The 19,962-nt window shown below is 31.4% G+C and overlaps 1 protein-coding gene across 1 annotated transcript in view; it reads right to left on the minus strand.

Annotated features, from left to right (window-relative positions):
• LOC142323695 (uncharacterized) overlaps positions 1-19,962 on the minus strand; it is a 337,049-nt gene that overhangs the window by 1,698 nt on the left and 315,389 nt on the right. The gene's annotated exons all lie outside the window — the stretch shown is intronic.

Below are 19,962 nucleotides of genomic sequence, written 5' to 3' on the forward strand. Positions count from 1 at the left end.
GATGAAATATGACTCAGATGTGAACTAGTAATGCCGAGCAGTGTGGAATGTTTTAAGGAAATATTTACACATGCATCCATACTGCTTACAGCTGTTACAGGCATGATTCGGTGACAAGGCTTGTTTTCAGTGGCCTTCAAGGTCATCCAATCTGAATTCCATGCAATTTTTTCCATGGAATTTTACCACCTAATCTACCTGATTTGAGGTACAGGATTGGAATCAGCTGTTACTTCCATTACTGCAGACATGCTGGTTAAATTACGAGATGAACTCTCCTATTAGTTGGCTGTATGCCAAGTATCAAAAAATGCTCACATTGAACACATTTGTTTCCGTAAATCGGTTTATTTGATAGTTGAGGGTTGAAAGTTATGGTACGTGGTTGGAAGAATACATGTGAAGGCAAGTTATGTTATGTTAGGCAAGGTAAGTTAACTCATCGGGTTGGTCTACTGGTGAATTCGTCTTCCCAAATCAGCTGATTTGGAAGTCGAGAGTTCCAGCAATCAAGTCCTAGTAAAGGCAGTTACTTTTATACGGATTTGAATACTAATTTGTGAATGCTGGTGTTCTTTGGTGGTTGGGCTTCAATTAACCACACATCTCAGGAATGGTCAAACCAAAACTATACAAGATGACACTTCATTTACACTCTTACATATCATCCTCCGAAGTTAATACCTGAACGGTAATTCCCAGAGGCTAAACAGGAAAAAGAAAGAAAAGGCAAGGTAACTTATGTAAACACATTGATGGAAATGTCTCTGTCTAGGCATTTGCATCGGTGGTATCTTAACAGGTCAAACTGATGATTGTGATGTGTTATCAGGTTTAGAAGGTCTAAAAGACAATCTCCATCGTCTTCTAGTCCCTCTTGTCTTTTAGTCACCTCCTCTGAAATGATGTGGCAGCATTAGTTTTAAGCTTTTTTCCTTTTTATAGAATGGGTGGTGTGGCGAGCAGGATCATTGTAAAGTGTCTCTGTACTTGTACAACTTTTTCTCTTTACAAACATTTTACATATTTATTCTGCTTTTTCTTCATCAAAAGATGATCCAAAAAGTAATAAAACATTTATTTTAAATTAAAATAAAGTATAAGTAATAATATAACTTTTATAAACAATTCTTTATAAGAATCCAAATGAATAAGTTTGACTGTTTATAAAATTATGATGCAGTCACGTACAGAGAAAGTGAATGACAAGAGGGAGGAGCACAAAAAAATCATTGGAGTTAGATTTCTAATTGGGCCGAATAACATGCAGCACCAACAAAACAGAACTACATAAAAAAACCAAAACATCAATTCATCCCTTTTATTCTTCTTCATCAATAATAATTATATATCATATTATTTATATAGTGTCAACTAACTAAAGAAGATTTGATGACCCTCCAAGCCCGATTGGTGATTGAATAGCCTAAAGGCAGACAAGTAGAAACACAATAGAATAGACCAAGTTAATAAATGAATGAAATAAACTCTTAAAATAAAACATGTTTACACACAAACACATATGAATAAATATCTACGGTTGTTGGTTTGTATGTGTACGTAAAGATACAGGTAAGATTCACCTGAATTTCAACGGAACGACAGGATAAAGAAAAAGAAGGAGGTCGAATCAAATGAAAAAATAAAATACATTAGAGGTTGGGTATAAGGAGTATAATAAAAGAGGGCGGAGATCCACGGCAAAAGAACATGTTGAAGGGAAGGTGATGATGAAGACATTTAAATCGGGGAGCGACACGGTGGCGGGGTGAGAGGGTTGTGGTCGCCGGTTAATGGAGAGTGTCGGTTCTAACCCTCCGTTACTAGCCGGTTAATGTCTGACGACTGATAGCGGTTGGGACTCCGGGTCTGAATCAGCTAAATGAGAGCGCATCGCATTTCAACACAAGATGGTGATGATTATGATGCGGTGATAGTATTAACAAAGGAGAAATCGAACAGTCGACTGATGTAAGTCAATCAACCTTAGAACTGGTCGGCTGGGTCCCAGTCGTTACACCACCGCCCTTAATCTAGATGTCTCGTTTAAGATCTGTCCCCTTAGAAATGTAAAACAATAACCTAAAAAAAAAAAAAATTATCGACGAACGAGTTATAATATTACTTAAATATTTGTTGTAGAATTTTTTTTTTGTTTCGCAAAAGTAGATCAAAAAGCAAAGTCGATAAATATAAAATTTTAATTATTAAAAATACGTTGTTGCCAAAAAAAGAGAAGAATTTTAAAATTTAAAGCCGAACAGTTAAATAATTTTCAAGAAGGCTATTTCACCTTTAGATTCATTTTAAAGTAGGGATTGGGGTATACACACGTATACGTATGTATTAATTCATATCCGAACATTTAACAAACTTTATCGATAACATCCGAATAAAAACGATGCCGGACCTGGAATTTAAGTAAAAAACAATCATTTAATTCAGTAAAAACATAGAATAAGAACAAAAAAATATAAAAAAACTTACGAATAACTACATATAGTAATAATAAAAAAAATAACGAACGCTAAACAGATTATAAAAGGAATCTTATCCCCTCCCACTACCCCAAAAAATGCAACAGAAACAACTACAAAATTAATATATCCTCGATCTCCGTGGGGGAGTAGTAGTGTCTTAGATTTTCATCCGGGAGTACCGGGTTTAAATCCCGGTCAGACATGGCATTTTTCATATGCTAAAAAAATTCCATTTCCATATTGCCACGTACAAGCCTGCTGTGCTGAGTTAAAAAATTAATCCAAGTAAAAAAAAAAAAAAAAAAAAAAAAAAAAAAACATTAAAAACATTCAAATATAACTAAACTACACGTTTACATATAAGGTTTCCTCCAAATTTCGAGGCAAACGGCTGGAAAATAAACAAAAGCTCAGATAAACATCTTAACAAGTCTCAAAATTTTAAACCGTTTATTAATGTCATTACTAATTTCTATATTATTAATCAATACTTTTTTAATATTAATACATTTTTTAACATTAATACATTAAACTCTCTCTGTAACAGTACTCTTCATAACGAAACTTTTTCTATAATAAAAGAATCGAAATGCAATTCCTTGCTATTCAATTCTTATGAATTTGGGGTCTGAATTTTCATCCTTGTCATTGTACTTACAGATTTTCTTGATTGATATATTACGCAGAAGAATAGCCGAAATAAACCTACAACGGCCGAGAAATAAGTACCTACAACTACTTTTGAATCAACGGATGGCAAGGCGTTATGAACAGAAACGAGTTACATTATATCGCAATTGCTGAATTATTTTTACGGATGAATTTTAAAAAATACCTTTTTCAACGGCTGTGTAATTGAATTACGCGGCTGGAACCTATATTATAATGAGGGTCATTATGAAACAGATTTTCATTACGATACAGGTGTTCAACCGATCAAAAGGTTACTCTTTTCAACCACTCACCAATCAGAAGTGGATATTATTTAATGTATCGGGTGTTTTTCTTACTTCGATTTTAATCCGATTTAGTAGTTAGGAAGCAGAGGTTAATTTGAAAGTACACCGATAGGTAACTATATAGTTTATACATTAGTTTGTTTATCCTTTTAGCTATGGTTTCTATATTACACTGTTTATCCTTTTGTTAATTATGTCAGATTCTGAGGAAGAAATGACTAACACAGATCGATATTAAGAGAATGCAAAAGTTATTAATAAATAACCTATTGCCACAGAAATGTATTGTTTAATGTACTATGGACAATTCGATCTTTAACTCTATGCAAACAATGAAATCAAAACACATTCCTCAAGTATTTTTCATAATTTATTTAATATTTATATTGAACACTGTTCACGTATACAACCACACCTTTTCAAAACAGATATTTGTATCTGAATTTATTTTCAAATGTTTTGATAATTCTTTTTTTTTTTTACAAAAAAGATTATTTAGGAGCAAGTATGACTTTATCTGTACATGGAACTCTATGGACAATTCTATCTTCAAATCTATGCAAAAAATTAAATCAAAACACATTCTGTCAAATTTAAATTTTCATTCGATAAATTTTCTACTACAAGAAGATTATTTTATATTTCAATATTCTTATATCGAAAAAAAATCTTTTTTTTTCTATATACAACTCTACTCCTAAACATATTTATGTTATGTTTTTCTACAAACCTTTTATATACTAGATCTCAACGAAAGAGATGTGATGAACAAAATGTATTTTTTACTGATGTATTTTTAAATAGTATTCTTAATAGTGTTTCATATCTTACTGAATTCATCCTGTAGAATTCGTTGTAGGATAAAAACAATATATCTCGCATTAAAATGGGATCCCTATAGAAAAAATGGAACCGACCAAGTAAGCATTTGATACTATTAGGCTTGTTTCAATGAACTTTATAAGCCATGGTTTTGACTACTGTTTGTAACACCAAGTACTTAAAGTAGAAAATTCAGAAGAATAGGATTTAAAGATCAAAACCTAAACAAAAAATTACAAGTTATTTCTTTAAAGAAAGAAAATAATGTTTTTTGAAAAGCACTGTAAATGGTAATAATTAAAATAAAATTTAATAATTTATTTATACAAATTATCTGATTATTTAAACAAATTTTAAATTTTCTAATAAAATTAAATTGAATCAGTTTTTTTTTGTTAATTAAAATGTACTGTCTGAAAAATTATTCTCTGAAAAAACCCTGGAAAGTTTATATTACTACATTTTTTACATTGATTTTTTATTTAGATATTAGAACAATTTTTCAGTAGTAAAATAGAGAATAAGTAAATTTAAAAAAAAAAAAGCTGACAACAAAATTGTAATACTTTGTAGTGGTTATTTATTGTTATAATGGAAAAATAATTAATCATGAAAAACGTTACCTAAGATTTCTTTTTTTTGTAAGTGGGGTTAATTTATGATGAAGTTTTTATTGTAAAATTATCATTATACGTTTAAATAAAAAAAAAATAAAAAAAAAAAAAAAAAAAAACATTTTAAATGAAACAAAATCGGTATTTTTTTTTTCTGGTTCTCCACTTCCAAAATCATCTTCTAAGAAAACTTTTTGGTTTTTCTACGTTTACTTTATTAAATGAAAGAAAATAAAAAAAAATTCCACTAAAAAATGTACAAACAATAGAAAGTTATTTAAGATTTTTTTTGGGGATGGTGGTGAATTATTATGAAATTTCATTCTAAATTATTACTAAAAGTTTAAGTAAACCAAAAAAAGTTTTGAGAAATCAAAAAAAAATGATATTTTTAAACTTTGATCGGCTCCCTCGACCCGTTAAAAAAATTCGGTTAAAAATATGCGATAAATAAAAAGAAAGCATTTTTAGATTTTTGGGGAAGGGGTATTTTTGGGCAATTTAAAAAAAAATGTTAAAATAAGCATGCGATCTTATAAAGTGAAATTAAACCTAACCATAAGCCACAGAGTCAATTTGTAACGACCACGTTAGATTTCATTTCTGTTGATAAAAACTGCCTGGGTCGTATTTTATTCTCTGATGAAGTAACATTTCATGTTCATGGAGTAATGAATCACCATAATTATCGAATAATGGGGCTCAGAAAATTCACACGAATTGGTGGAATTTATCCGAATTTGTCCGAAAGTTCTGGTGTGGTATATGGATAATCAAATCTTTGGGTCATTTTTTTCCACAAACTATACTATAAGAATAGTATAATCGGACAAGTTAGAAAACTTCATTTTTCCGCAGATTGAAAAGATGGAGAGCCTAATTTTCCAACAGGATGGATCTCTCCACACGCCGACGTTGTGATTACTGCGCTCAAAGACAGGTTTCAAAGAAACCAGATAGGCGGAAAAGCTCCCATCACTCGGCCACGGTGAATTCTCGATCTGACACCGATGGATTCCTTCTTTTGGGTATAAGTAAAAGACATCATATACAAAAAAAAAAAATCAGCCATTCAACTACCTAAGCCAAAGAATAACAGCAGCTGGGGAGCGATTCCTGCAGATATGCTCGCCAGTGTGTGGAATGAGGTGGATTATCGGTTTGATGCCTGCAGGGTTTAATAAACAGTACTCGTATTGAGTTATATTAGGAGGTAAAAAAAGGAGACTTAAGACTTTGTACTTTCATGTTATAAAATACATAGATTGTAATTCTAAATGGAGTAAATTTAATTTAAAACCGCGAAGTTCTTTTTCGGACACCTGGTATACTCGTGTGTATATACATATATATACATTTCATGAAATTTTTACAGGTTATTATTAATAATAGCAATATTGCTGCAATATGTTCGATTTTTTGCTTTTAAGTGTGTGACTGGTCAATTATATTAACATATAATAGAAACAATTACTGTAATAATAAATAATAATAATAATAATAGTATATAAATGCAAAGCGGTTATATTTTAACTGTAATACGGTGAACAGAGTGCAGTAACACGAATGCATAGCCACGCATATTATTAACATCGCTATTTTCTTTTCTTGTTTCTTTTTATAGAATACATTGTTATATAGAATATAATTGGAGTGAAGGTCCCTAAAGTCGACCATTTATTACAATATAATACTATATACAACTTCTCTCTTCCGATTCAATTCGATCGGCTACATTCCTAAGCGGACAACATTCTTTTTTCATTATTTAATATTACATTCTCTTTTGTTTTTCCCTACAATATTTTATAATTGAGATAATACGTTTATTATACGGAAATTCGAACACGTGACAAATATTTCAGTTCATTTTTTTTAAGTGTAATTATTTGCTTGAAAGTAATCATTACGCAATTACACACTTGAATAAAACAAAAAAAAACTATTTTCACGTTTCGTGCTTGGCAATACATTTTTATTTTACATCTGGCCTTTTTTATTTAACTATAATGTGAGAAAGACACTTTGTTTCATCCTCGCGCGCGCGCGCGCGAGCACACACACACACACACACACACACACACACACACACACACACACACACACACACACACACATACACTTGTACATTTATATATTACTTTTCAGTCATTTATTTACAAAATTTAAAAAGTTTTTTACTAGTAGCGGAAACGATAATAATGATGAATTCAATTATAATAGAAAAAAACTTAAGGTCAGTAAATTATCCTTCACCTAAATCCAGAAGTGAAATGTTTAAAAGAAATTTTTGTTATTTCACTACTAATATTTATAACAAATTGTCACAGTTTATAAAGGATATTTAAGACGATGAGAAAATTTCTGTATTATACAAAAGTACTCAAGTATAAATAAATTCTTCCTTTTTATGTAAAGTAATATAACTAATTTTTTTCAAAATAGTAAATAAGTGAATCCAAATGTAACATTATAAGTTTTGATTAGTAACAAGAAGCCAACAACCATTGGCTATACTTTCAAGCTGTGGAGCATCATGAGTTTTTTCTTTTTTTTTAAAGTGATGGTAATCTCAACTATAGGTATTTCTCTTTGAAATACTTAATTCCAAAAATGTTAAGTAATAAGTATTTTGTAACGATTACTTACATTTATTTGCAACGTGTATTACTTTATGTATGTAATTTTTATTATAGATTATTAATTCTTGTATATCCTACCTAGGAAGTACAGAATTGTGATAATGATGGTGGTGGTGGGAACTTGCTCCATTGATTTTGAGAGCTATGCCGGTATATTTTGGCTACTGACGGGATACCAAGCAGGAAAGTAGAAGGTTTACGAATCAGACAAAGAAGTACGTCACAGAAGTATCTGTTTTTCATAATAGGAGCAGCAAACCGTGATTTGATCTAAACGTAGAGAACAAAAAGGAGCTGCAACTAGAGTCTGTTCTACTTATTAAGGACGGAAAATCTATAGAGGGAACAAAGCTGAATACTACTGTCCAATGATTTTCGAGATATTAGAATAATGGAAAAGCCTTCTTCTGTTAAATATACCGGAGTTCGAATCTCCGGGCGTAAACAACATTAGAAATTTTGACAAACATTTTAGACGTTCTAAAAGAGAATAAGAGAATCAGGTTGGTAAAAAGGAATGAGATTTCTTTTAAACATTAAAAAGAATAAAATGTATAAGATGCAAGGAACCTGCTTCAGAGCACATAAACGTATGATACGCTGTACCTTTGTATTTTTTAAATAATTTTGAAAAGTTCTTTTTTTTAGTTTATTATTAAAATTTAGGGATTATTTAAAAAAAAAATAAATTTTAACAGGATGCTTTCCCTTGAGGATGGGAGTCCCCAACATTTTTTTTCGCAGTTTAAAATTTTTAATGCTCAAAACGTATTTTGTTAAACAATAAAGTCAAATAACTTAATATCTCTCCCCTGATGGGGAAGCTCCCAAGTTTAAAAAAATTAAACATTTTTTTTAAATAAATTTTTTGTCATTAAAAAAATCCAATGAACCGCCAAATTTTCAAAAAGCGGAAAAAATATTTTTTTCGAAATTGCGATGAATATACTAAAGTTAAATGCTAATTATTACTTTATTTTGTTGTGTATCTTGGCTTTAAAGATTAAATTTAAAAGATTTAAATACGATATAATCAAAATATGAATTTCCTAACTGAACATTTTTGGTTAATATTTTGTAACACAGTCGTACGATGTATTTTCCTTTCCCTCGGTTGTTGAAGTTTACATTTCTGAGCTTTTTGGATATTCATAAAATTTTGGATTTTTATTTCAATATTTTATATGAATTTTACCTTTTTTTTGATTCATCTTTTTTTTGTAAAATATGTAGACGCCACTATAAAAAATGTAGAAGTCCATAGTAAAAAAGTAGGGCATGAGTTTTTCTTCGCATTTCTAGGTGTTTTATGACCCAGGGACCCCCAAAAAACTGGTGGGTATTGCTGTACATATGTACGCGTGTTCGCGTATTTTAAGCTTAATAACTTTTGACTGAAAACAGATTTTGATGAAATTTTGTAAACAGACTAGTGTTTATGGGGCAATTTGTTGGTAAAATTTTGAGATCAATATCTCCAGGGTGTGGGGGGTTTTGGGGGTCAATTTGTTCAAAATTTTCCAAAAAAAATCATTTTATAATAAATTGATGCGTGAATGAGCCTAATGCATATCTTAAAATTAAAAAAAAATTTCCCAAAATTCCCCCATCCCCAAAAATCGAAAAAGCTATTTTTTTATTTATTGCACATTTTTAACCGATTTTTTTTAATGTCTTTCTGGGCATAATAGTGGTGCAAGCGACTAAAAGAAAAATACTTTGGGGGCAATATTGAGGTGGGGAAGAGATCAAAATTTAAGAATACAGATTTTTTTGAATTTTTCAAAACTTTTTTTGGTTTATCTAAACATGTAATAAATAGTATAGTGCATTCGGAAAGTCGCTATGCAATACGCTTTACAATTATGTGGTGGATTCTATTCTTCGGCGTTAGGTTGGTTTTTCCGTGGTTTCATTGAACGTTGCTCCGTAATAAACCAAGATTTCAGTTGTTGAGTTGTGATTGAACGTGCTTCGTTTGGTTTCGTGTTGTTTCGTTTATCGGAATCAATAGCTACGAGAAACCTGATGGTTCTTTCGGTAGAGGAACGCATTTTTCTTGTTGAACACTTTTTTCGTGAAGGCGAGAAGTATACTGATTTAGTGAATCACAAGTTTTCTGAAAAGTTTCCAAATACTTCTCTTCCTCACCGCAATGAAGTTCGAACTCTTATCGAAAAATTTCGGGCAACAAGCTTTGTTGAAGACTCTGATGAAAATAGAAGACCACCTAAACTAGATGAACAGAAGCTGCTTGATATTTCGGATGCTATTACTGAAAGTCCATCAAAGTCGATGAGTAAGTTAGCACAGCAGCAAGATATCGGACTTTCTACCGCATATAAAGCTGTAAGAAAAGAACTGAAACTTTCCCCCTACAAAGTAATGTACGTTCAAGAACTGAAACCTACAGATCATGCCAAAATAATAAATTATTGTCAATGGCTTAAACGTTTTATTGACCAAAATTCCGTAGATATCCTCAAAATTATGATTTTTGCAGATGAAGCGTGATTTCATTTGGGAGGGTATTTTGATTCACGAAATACACGACTGTGAACGACAACTAATCTTTTTTAGCTAAGTTAACAAACTTTTTTAATTTATTTAAATTATATAATCATAATTTTCCAATTAAATTTCATCATAAATTATCCCATCCCAAAAAAGAAATCTTAGGTAATTTTTTTTATGATAATTATTTGTCCACTATATGCTAGTGACAGGAAAGTATTACAATTTTGTTGTCAGATTTTTTTTTAATTCATAAGTGTGGTTATCGTCTATTTCAATGAAAAGGAGTTATTTTATCATAAAGATACAAATAGGGCTTAAAATTATTGAAACTTGACCGACGTAGCTGGGAAAATTTTGCCGTTCATTGGCTTTTTTAAAAAGTACAAAAAGGTTAACAAAGAAAGATTTTCTTAAAAGTTTCTAATTTAAAATACAATGTATCCTTTCAAGAATATTATTTAAAAAATTTGTATAAGTTAAAAAAAAAAAGCAATAAAAAGAAATATTGTCATTAAAAAATGAAAACAGCCCGACTCGTAAGTTATAGACAAAAATAAATAAAATAAAATATGTGGTTTACCATTTAACAACCGTTTAGGAGTGCTATGTGGCATGCGTGAGATCGAGTTCTATATACCTGTGAGGAATGTGCTATTAGCATAGCCGCCAGACCAAGTAGACAATTCCGATGGAATATATTGAATGAGTAGGAGAGTGTGCGTACTTAAGTACGTGTTGGGTAAGTTGTGGTAATGTTATCAAGTTGTTATCACCATATATTACAATTATATCACTAAACAAACATGTTTTGTGTCAAAGAAGGTACAGGTGATAACGATCGCACAATTTATTAACAAAAAGGTTAGTTTCAGATTCTATTATATTTAACTATTCTACTACTCTGCCCCATTAGGTTTTATAGTAAAAAATACGTAGTTAAATTTTGTGTGAACGTGCGTGCGTGTGGTTTTTATATTGTTACATGTGAACAATATAATTGTATACATTATTCTAAATTCTAACTAACCCACTGGTGGTAGTTAGGTACTAGACACTATCTATCTTAAGAATCAAAATTTGTACCTTCTTTGTCAATCAATATATATAAAACAAATCCTGTTTCAAAAGCGCATATATTTCACTTTTAATTAAGTATATATATATATATATATATATATATATACAGCTAAAATAAAAATAAAAAAAGAAGTTGATAAGTGAGTAACCAGTTACCGATTTTTTCTATTCTTAATTAAGATAAAGTTATTTTCTTTAGGTGTGAGATATTTATATACAGATTTACTTGTTAACACATGTGAGTTATGTAAGCTATTATTATTTCACCTATCCACTGAATAGTTCAAGAAAAAAAAACTTACTGGTCTTATTAAGGAATCTCTTTTTTACGATTAACCTTTTAAATCAGTTTTAAAATATTAACTAACTATATAAATATTATCCTGTAAATTATTATTTTTTGTCCCGCATTTCATCTACAATATAAAATACATTATATGTGTGAAAGTTATCTAATTTTCTTTATCGTTAATTTGATACAAAATCTTTGTAATTTAAAAAAAGAAATCAATGAATTATGTAAATGTAAATCATTAATTTATATAATTTTCTCATCAGGATATCTGCTAAAAATATATAGCATAAGTTTTTTACACGACTGCCCAAAAAGGAGTGTAATGTAGTTAGGATGTATGTTAGTTTGTTTCACCGTAGCAGCTCAATGGCGGAACAGATTTAGATGTATGGCCCTGAGTTGGAATCCTTACGTTACCGGGAGCGTCACAGGCGGTATAATTATGTATATTTTTAAAATAAATTATACTATATATCATATTGTCACCCGCACACTCTTTAATTATCCTATATTAATATTTATCCTATATTAAAGAGCAATGTTTTTTTTTGGCAGTCGTGTTTTCTTAATTTTTAATATTTATCTCTTGTCTTAATTTATATTTTCCCAGGTAATATAGTTGATATCAAAGATTATGTATTATTATTAATCAAAAAACGGTCCCTCCTCAGATTTTTTATTTGAGGAGGAGGAGGATTTTTTTTTATAAATTATTTGAGGTCTGCGACTATAAAAACATTAAAAAATTTCAGTTACAAACTGAAATTTCAGTTACACTGGCTACATAGTTCTGAAAAGACTGAAGTTTATTTTAGGAATTATGTACTTGTTTTCATGTAGCTGTTAAATTTCTGAATGAAAAGCATTTTTTTTTTGTAGTATGTACACGGATATCAATAATTAAAGAAAAAAATGATAATAGAGAAATTATTATTTATTCAATGACAGTCAAACTAATGCTACTTTTCAATAAAATCCCCGGCTATATTGAGCCATTTGTTCTATATTTCTAGGAGTTTTCTTATGCCAGTAGTAAAAAAATGTTCACCTTGGTATCTGAAAAATTTTGTACCGCATTCTTCAGCTATTCATTGTTGCTACTGTAAAAACCCTTTGAGAAAATCAAACAAAAAAAAAAATCATATGCTGCAAAATGGGCACTGTAAGGTAAATTTTGAATGTAGCATCAAATTCCAACTAACGTGTATAGCTTCCCGTGACTTCAGTGCGGTAAGGGGTCGAGTAGTAGGGTTTCCACGCAGAAAAATTGCTCTCTTTTGAGAGAGAAGCAGGAAATTTCTTCCTTATTGTATGTTTCAGTTTATTTTATAACATGTTACAATAGTACTCGCTGTTGGTTATATTTTGGTCTTCCAAATAATCGCAATAACGTAGGCCTTTATAGTCCCAAAACACCGTTACCATCACTTAACCGCCTGACGCGTAGTTTTTGAATTTTCTTGGTATGCCAACTCGGATATTTGCATTCCATACTTTAATATAGGATTCTGGCTCAATATGATAAATTCAAGTTCCATCACAAGTTACGAGAGTATTACGCGATCTAAAAAACGATTTTACTTTCCGCTAAAAACCGTCGTTTAAGTTTCGTACAAATGTAAATTCGGGTAATTCTATGATCTTGATTCGACTCTTAGAGAACCCACGTTGAACACGTTTTGGGATAATTCAGTTTATCCTGGATAAACTAGAATGAACAGTGTCGATACGCACAGTTAAAATAAGATCATTACTACGATTTTGCAAATCATCAGTTTTCCGCTACGATGAAAATCGTTGACACTTGTTCTGCCCGATTTAAACTTCGGTTTACTTATAAAAATTTCCACGGTTAATACACTTCAGAGAATAAAAATCTTATCCGCACGTTATTCTTACACGCTACACTCAAGCGTTACCGATATTTTGAAATAAACAAATGAGGTTATAAAAATGAAAATTATTTACAAACTGATATTTTTTACGATAGTTTCGATTTATTCTATTTAATATTTTTTTGCTGTAGTTGTTGGTCTCTTTAATTATTAATCTACCTCGTATTTACACAGGTTAAACCAAAAACGTTAGTCAGCAATATGTTGCTCCTGATCTGGGTAAAATTGTGCCAATTTGGAAATTGTTATTGGCAGAAGAATCTTCTTCGAACTATCTACGGATGGAATGTTTATCTAAGATTGCGTTTTCTTCATGAGTAGATCATGCTTATTAACCGTCCACCCATTTTTCATGTAATTTTTTAATTGTTGGTTCAGTAAATGCTGATCGGTTGCAGTTAAGGCCATGAAGAAGGAAGTGAAGAGCCGGTAGATCTTTAGTGATCTTATTGTTAGAAAAAGTTAAAAATAAACCGATTTGAGTTTCTTTCCTACCAGATTAGTGTGTAACAAGCCTAATGGTTGATACGCCTAAAGTTGTGAGCTGGCAAATAGCTCAAACTGTCGATCCAATGGCTACTGATTTTACAGATCATGATATCCTCATCGTAGATCTTAGAGGGTCTAAGCAAATCTATAAGACCCAAAATAGGAGAGAATTAATAAAAAATATCGTAAGAAAAATATGAATGATAAATGACCTCTGATCCGTGGAAAAGCAAACGCGAGACAAAAACCCCTATCCAGATGATAGATCAGGCTCATCCAGACAGTGGAAAACCATCCTACCTAAAATCCCTCGGGAGGTCGAGAAATATTTACCCAGTTGAAAGTTAAATAAACTGAGCAACTATTTTATATCGACCAGATTAAATACATTACAACAAAAAAAAAATCACTTTTTTCCAGACTTTAGAAACCTAACCGAGAATAGATAAAGGTTTTTTTAAAGAACGAACAAAATCTCGTTTAGCAGTATTTAATTGAAAGGTAAATTACTCACCTTATACGCAATGGACCATGAAAAAGGGATTTAATGTTAAACACTAAAGATTCTAGGAAAGTTCAAAAAATATATGTTTGTTTATTTTTAATTTTAAAATATATTCTTAAAAAGGCTGTAAGCGTATATTACAGTTAGATTATTAACGTCTATGAATATCTTATATTAATATTATGGTAATAGTTAAGGAAAGACAAGCTCAAGTTTCGTTTACGTTCGTTCATAAAATATCGGCCTTCAGAAAGCGTGTGAGAATTCATTCTAGGTCAACCTTGATCGAATTTGATATTCTGTAGTAAATGTAAAATGTGTAAAAACTATCGATATTAAATATATTAGTAACTGGATGTTCAAAGTAATCAGTGATATCCTGTATTGAGATAAAACTAGACGACAATTTGTTTTGCAGTAACGAAACAAAATTACAGGAAAAGAAGAAAAAAAGATAAATAAACAATAGTATTAGCTTCTATGAAATAAGTCGATAAAAAAAGATCACGGTTAGTGAGGGTTAAAGGATCACTACCGTGCATCCCAAACCGTTGTCTGTTTCCGTGCATCATTTTTGCAAGTTACTACACTACTCGTTCCATCGCGACGACACCATGTTATGAATAGGATTACTGGTGTGGAAAGATAGCGGCCGTCCGCACTCCGTCTACCATCTATGGCTAGATACATACAGACAGACACTGTGGTGTGTGTGTTTGTGTGTGTAGCTACAAAAGAGAGAAACACAAACTGTTCAGTGCATTGTAATGATATTAACATCAGTATCATTTGGTGAGCGTGTGTTTGTAGGGGTGTGAGTGTGAAAGGATGAAGGGGAAAGAGTGAGAGAGCGAATGGTATCAGGTGATTTATTGTTAATAAAAACCAATGCCGCTTCAGACATCTTGTTTTTTCTATCCCTAACACGAGCGGTGCCACTGTTGTCTGTTATTGGTTGTTATACGATTCTTGCTACGAATAGATTACAACTTATAAATATTGAATTATTAACATTGATATTTATATTAGTAAGTGGCAACTTTCTTTTTGAGAAAACAAAAAATGATAACTATATTTATTAGCTCAAATCCAATTAAGAGTTGCTATTTTTTCCGATCAGTCGTTTACTGGACTCTAACAATGCATTCTATTTTAAGTATTCCTTTAACTTCAAAATACGAGGGTCGTTCAATAATAAGAGACAAATAGCAACAGCAGAAAAAACTATTTAATAGAATAAACTAAAATCTCCTGAGAAAGAATATCAACTATTCGAAAAAAAATTCAATTATTTATCACTTATTTTGTTTATTTCGAAATGTCGGCTCCACTTGAAACGTGTACTATGGAAGAACAGCGTGCTGTGACAAGACGTTTATTTTCTGAAGGTTTAAAACAGGCTGAAATTCACTCGCGGATGTTCAAACAGTTATGATGAAAAGTTTATTACGCGTGCAAATTTTTATAAGCGGATCAAACAGTTTAAATCGAACAGAACAAGTGTTGCAGATTTTCATCGTAGCGGAAGATCGGTGGATGTTTCGACTAACGCTTCGAAAAATTGCATTAACTTATACACGGAGGCAGACATAAAAATGTGAGAAATTGCTGAAATTTGTAATGTAAGTATCGTCACTTTCCATTCCATTAGCCATTAGGTAATTAATGCAAAACGTATTACAGGTAGGTTTCAAGACGGCCGACTCAAGATCACAAAGACACTCGAATTCACATTTTTACGGAACTTAAATGACAGTTTTTAGCGGAAGTTAATGTTTTTTAAATCGTACAATAACTCGTGATGAATTTCAGATTCAACATTTTGAACGGGAATCCAAACGTCGGAGTGTGGATTGAAAACATCTGAGTTCGCCTGCCGGGAAAGAAATTCAAAAACTTTGCATCACCCAGATAAAGTGATGGTGATAACAGTGTTGTAGGACTATAAAGGCCCAATTTATTGGAATAATTTGGAAGAACAATGTAGAATTAACGGTGAGTATTATTGAGGCATGCTAGAAAATAACGTGAAACAAGCAATAAGGAAAGGAAGAATTGTCTTGATTTTCTCTCAAAAGGTTAATTTTTCTGAATGATAATTACCGCCCCCGTAGAGCTTAAAAGAAACTAGAAGCTATTCAAAATATGGTTGGGAGGTGTTGCCGTATTCACGTTACAGTTTTGATTTTTTTTAATTGTTTGGTTCTATCAAAGAGTTTTTACGCAGCACTAAATTTATGCAACAATGGGGAGATCAAAAATGCAGTAAAAGGTTGTCTAAGATATCAAGGTAAACAATTATTTACTATTGGAATAAGAAAGCTAACAGAAAAATGCGACACGTGCTTAAATTTGACCAGGGATGATACTGAAAAGAGGCTTGGTTTCATTGTCATTGAATAAATAATAATTTTTCTTCAGTAACTTCTTTCTTTAGCCCACCTAGTGTAATAACTCGTCGCTAATCAATTAACAGCTAATTTTCGAAGTCGAAGGTTCTGAGGTTCAAACATTAGTAACTTTTAGTTGCTTTTATACGAATTTGAATACTAGACAGTGGTTACCGGTGTACTTTGGTGGTTGAGGTAAAATTAACCACACTTCTCAGGAATGGTCGGTCTGAATCTGCGCAAGACTACTTGATTTACATCTGATACATATCATCCTCATCTCATTGCCCGGGTGGGGGGGGGGGTTGCTAATTTTTCACAAGTTGAACAGATTGCAACGTATACATTACAAAATAAATAAATAATAATTTCTCTCCATAATTATCTTTCGTACTTTGTTGATAATATTTTTCTAGCTGAAACTAAAATTTAATTAATAAAAATACTGAGTGTGGATTCATTAATAAAGAGAGAATCTTCTGCGCAAAATTAAAAGAAACATATTGGTAACGAAATATGAAAGAACAGTAGACAATGAATTAAAAATTAGCGTAAAATAATATGAACTGTATTTACGAAATCCTATGTAAATTAAATGATTTTTTTTTAACAGAGTTTCATTTTTAACAGTAAAGTATTTGAATAACTGTCATTTAGGTAATCCAAAACGTTTCTATTAAGTAATAGAAACGTACATAAAAACCCATCTAAGCCACCTAAACATCTAACTCAGACTGAAATTCGAACTAATACTGCAATCTGAAAATCAAATCACACCGTTTTATAGCACATTACAGTATGGTGAATAAAGAAAATCTCTACTCGTACCACTTGCATGAGATTAAAAATTTACTACCTGAAGACTTTCCTCTGCATCAAAATTTCTAATTTCTAATTTAAGTTTTTATTTTTTTTTACTGATAAAATAACTTTTTCAAGAGATGAAGTTAATACACTGAAGGTTTGAAAATCCATGACACTCTCCAAGACAGGTTTTATGTAAACGTGTGTATTATATTATTGACCAGCAAATTATCGAACCGTTTAGTTTTAAAGATCTTATTAGAAATATCTACTTAAATTTCTCTTTTAGAAGACCTTCCACTACTAACAAGACAATAAATGACGGAAGTTCTCCTCATTTACTAAAAGAATTTAAGAATTATTTTAATATAACATTTACAAACAAACCACTGGATCAGATGAAACGGATCAATTATATGGCCTCCCAAATCACCTCGCCTAACATAAGTGGAGGGCTACTATCTGCAGGATCATATGAAATCGTTAGTAGGCTAAAGAAGACAAGAAGAAAGAACAACGATGATCGACCTGCTACCACAGACTGGAATCCAACTCTATATGAATCCAGTCGAGATGCAGTAACAAAGACAGCCCGAGTGAAGAAAGTTTCCTATCTTTGTCTCACGAATCACCCATTCTCCTTCCTAAATCTTACAATTAGGTCACCTCCAGCACATGCTACTTCCTCCGGAAAGGGGAGTGGATTGCATCCTTTAAACACTACGGCCCCCGGAAGGCGCATTCCTGCTAGGTCGGAAGGCTCTAGTACCGAAAGGACTTCAGGGATCGGACTGAAGGGGAATCACGGCAGGAGAAAGAAGCACATACGCGGCTAGTCTCCAAAGGTCAGCTCCGGTCAAATAATTCTTCCCGGTCTAAAGGATCGGAATGCAGCAAATAATTCCGTCCATAAATAAAACAAAATAAATATAATCGCCACTAAATAAATATTTACCCGCCCGTTAAAATAAAATATGTAGCAGCAAAGAAGTTTTGACCAGGTTCTGCGATTAGTAGGGCGATATATAAATCTCCCGCTATTCTTGTGTTGCGTTCCGTTCCGTTCCGAAATCGTTTGTTTAAGAACAAAATGTAACTAGAAAAGATGAATTACTGACAAGAATTTTCAACTCGGTTGAATTATACGAAAAAATCGTGATATATTAAGAAGAGTCGCTGAAGGATTTTTAAATCAAGCGGAATAACGTGTAAACTGTTAAGGAGGAAATTTTTATAATATAATATTTATTTTTCTTAATTAATTTTTTTAATTGAAATGTTTTACGTCTCAGTTTATAATTATGATACAGTAATTGTATGCCACGTTTCAGTCCGTTTTTAAATAAAGGTCGTATTTTTAAAAATACTTCTTTAAATTCAGTTGACGTTGCTTACAAATGTGTTCCCGATTTATGCTGGAAAACTTAATCTTTGTTCCAACTGAAAAAAATTGTAAAATTTTCATTAACCATCCCTTGATACATAATATAGATTTAAAAACTATCAGGAAAACTCTTAATCTTACATAAATAAAAGTGTAAACTGAATATTAAAATTATACATAAATGAATAGTCAATATTTTCACATTCAAGGGAGCGTTCGTTTACAGGTTCTGTTTATACCATTTGTCACCATGTTTTTTTTTTTTTTTTTACCTGATGAATTAATTCCACACGTAGTCTGAGGCTTGTCCGTGGGAATGTGGAAATGGAATTTTTTAGCGTATGAAAAATGCCATTCCTGACCGAGATTCGAAGCCGGACCTCCGGATGAAAGGCCGAGACACCACCACTCCGCTACGGAGATTGACAATTCTTTCTGTATTTTTTATCAACACATTTTTACATTTTATAGAATCTTTTTACATTTTTAAACAATTTTTATTTGTATGAGACAGCTTATTAAAACTAAAAAAAATGAATTTAAAAGAACCTAAAAAACGATTACAAAAATGCCTTCTATCAACTTACAAACACCGAATTTTGAGCCGGATTGAAAAAGCATCATTTTTTAATTTTTTTGTGCAAATAAAAATTTCATTGATTTCCGATTTTTACTGTATCTATTCCTGTTTTTCCTGTCTTGTGGCAATGAATTCGGATGGGTATCCAGGTTACTGGCTGAGGATCTTTCTATAGTCAGCCAACAAGAAATAAACATATTTCAGGAAGAAAGACATTACCGTTATAGCCACAAGGATAAATACGGGTGGTTAGGTTACGGCTGAGTCTGTCTTGTAGAGGGGGCGTAACTTACCTTGGAGTTATAAATAATTAATATTTAGTGTTTTTTTCTTTTTTTTTACCATAAATAAAATTTTGAAATAATTTTCTTTAATATTAAGATTACTTTATTTATAAACATTCATCTGCAGATTTATTAGTTTACTGAACGATTTTCAAATTTATTTTAATTACTTTAATTTTTTTTGTATATTTATGCACAAATATTTAAAATCCTCTCAAAATTAAT

Source organism: Lycorma delicatula, chromosome 4 (genome assembly GCF_047948215.1).
Source record: "Lycorma delicatula isolate Av1 chromosome 4, ASM4794821v1, whole genome shotgun sequence".
Classification (NCBI taxonomy): domain Eukaryota; kingdom Metazoa; phylum Arthropoda; class Insecta; order Hemiptera; family Fulgoridae; genus Lycorma; species Lycorma delicatula.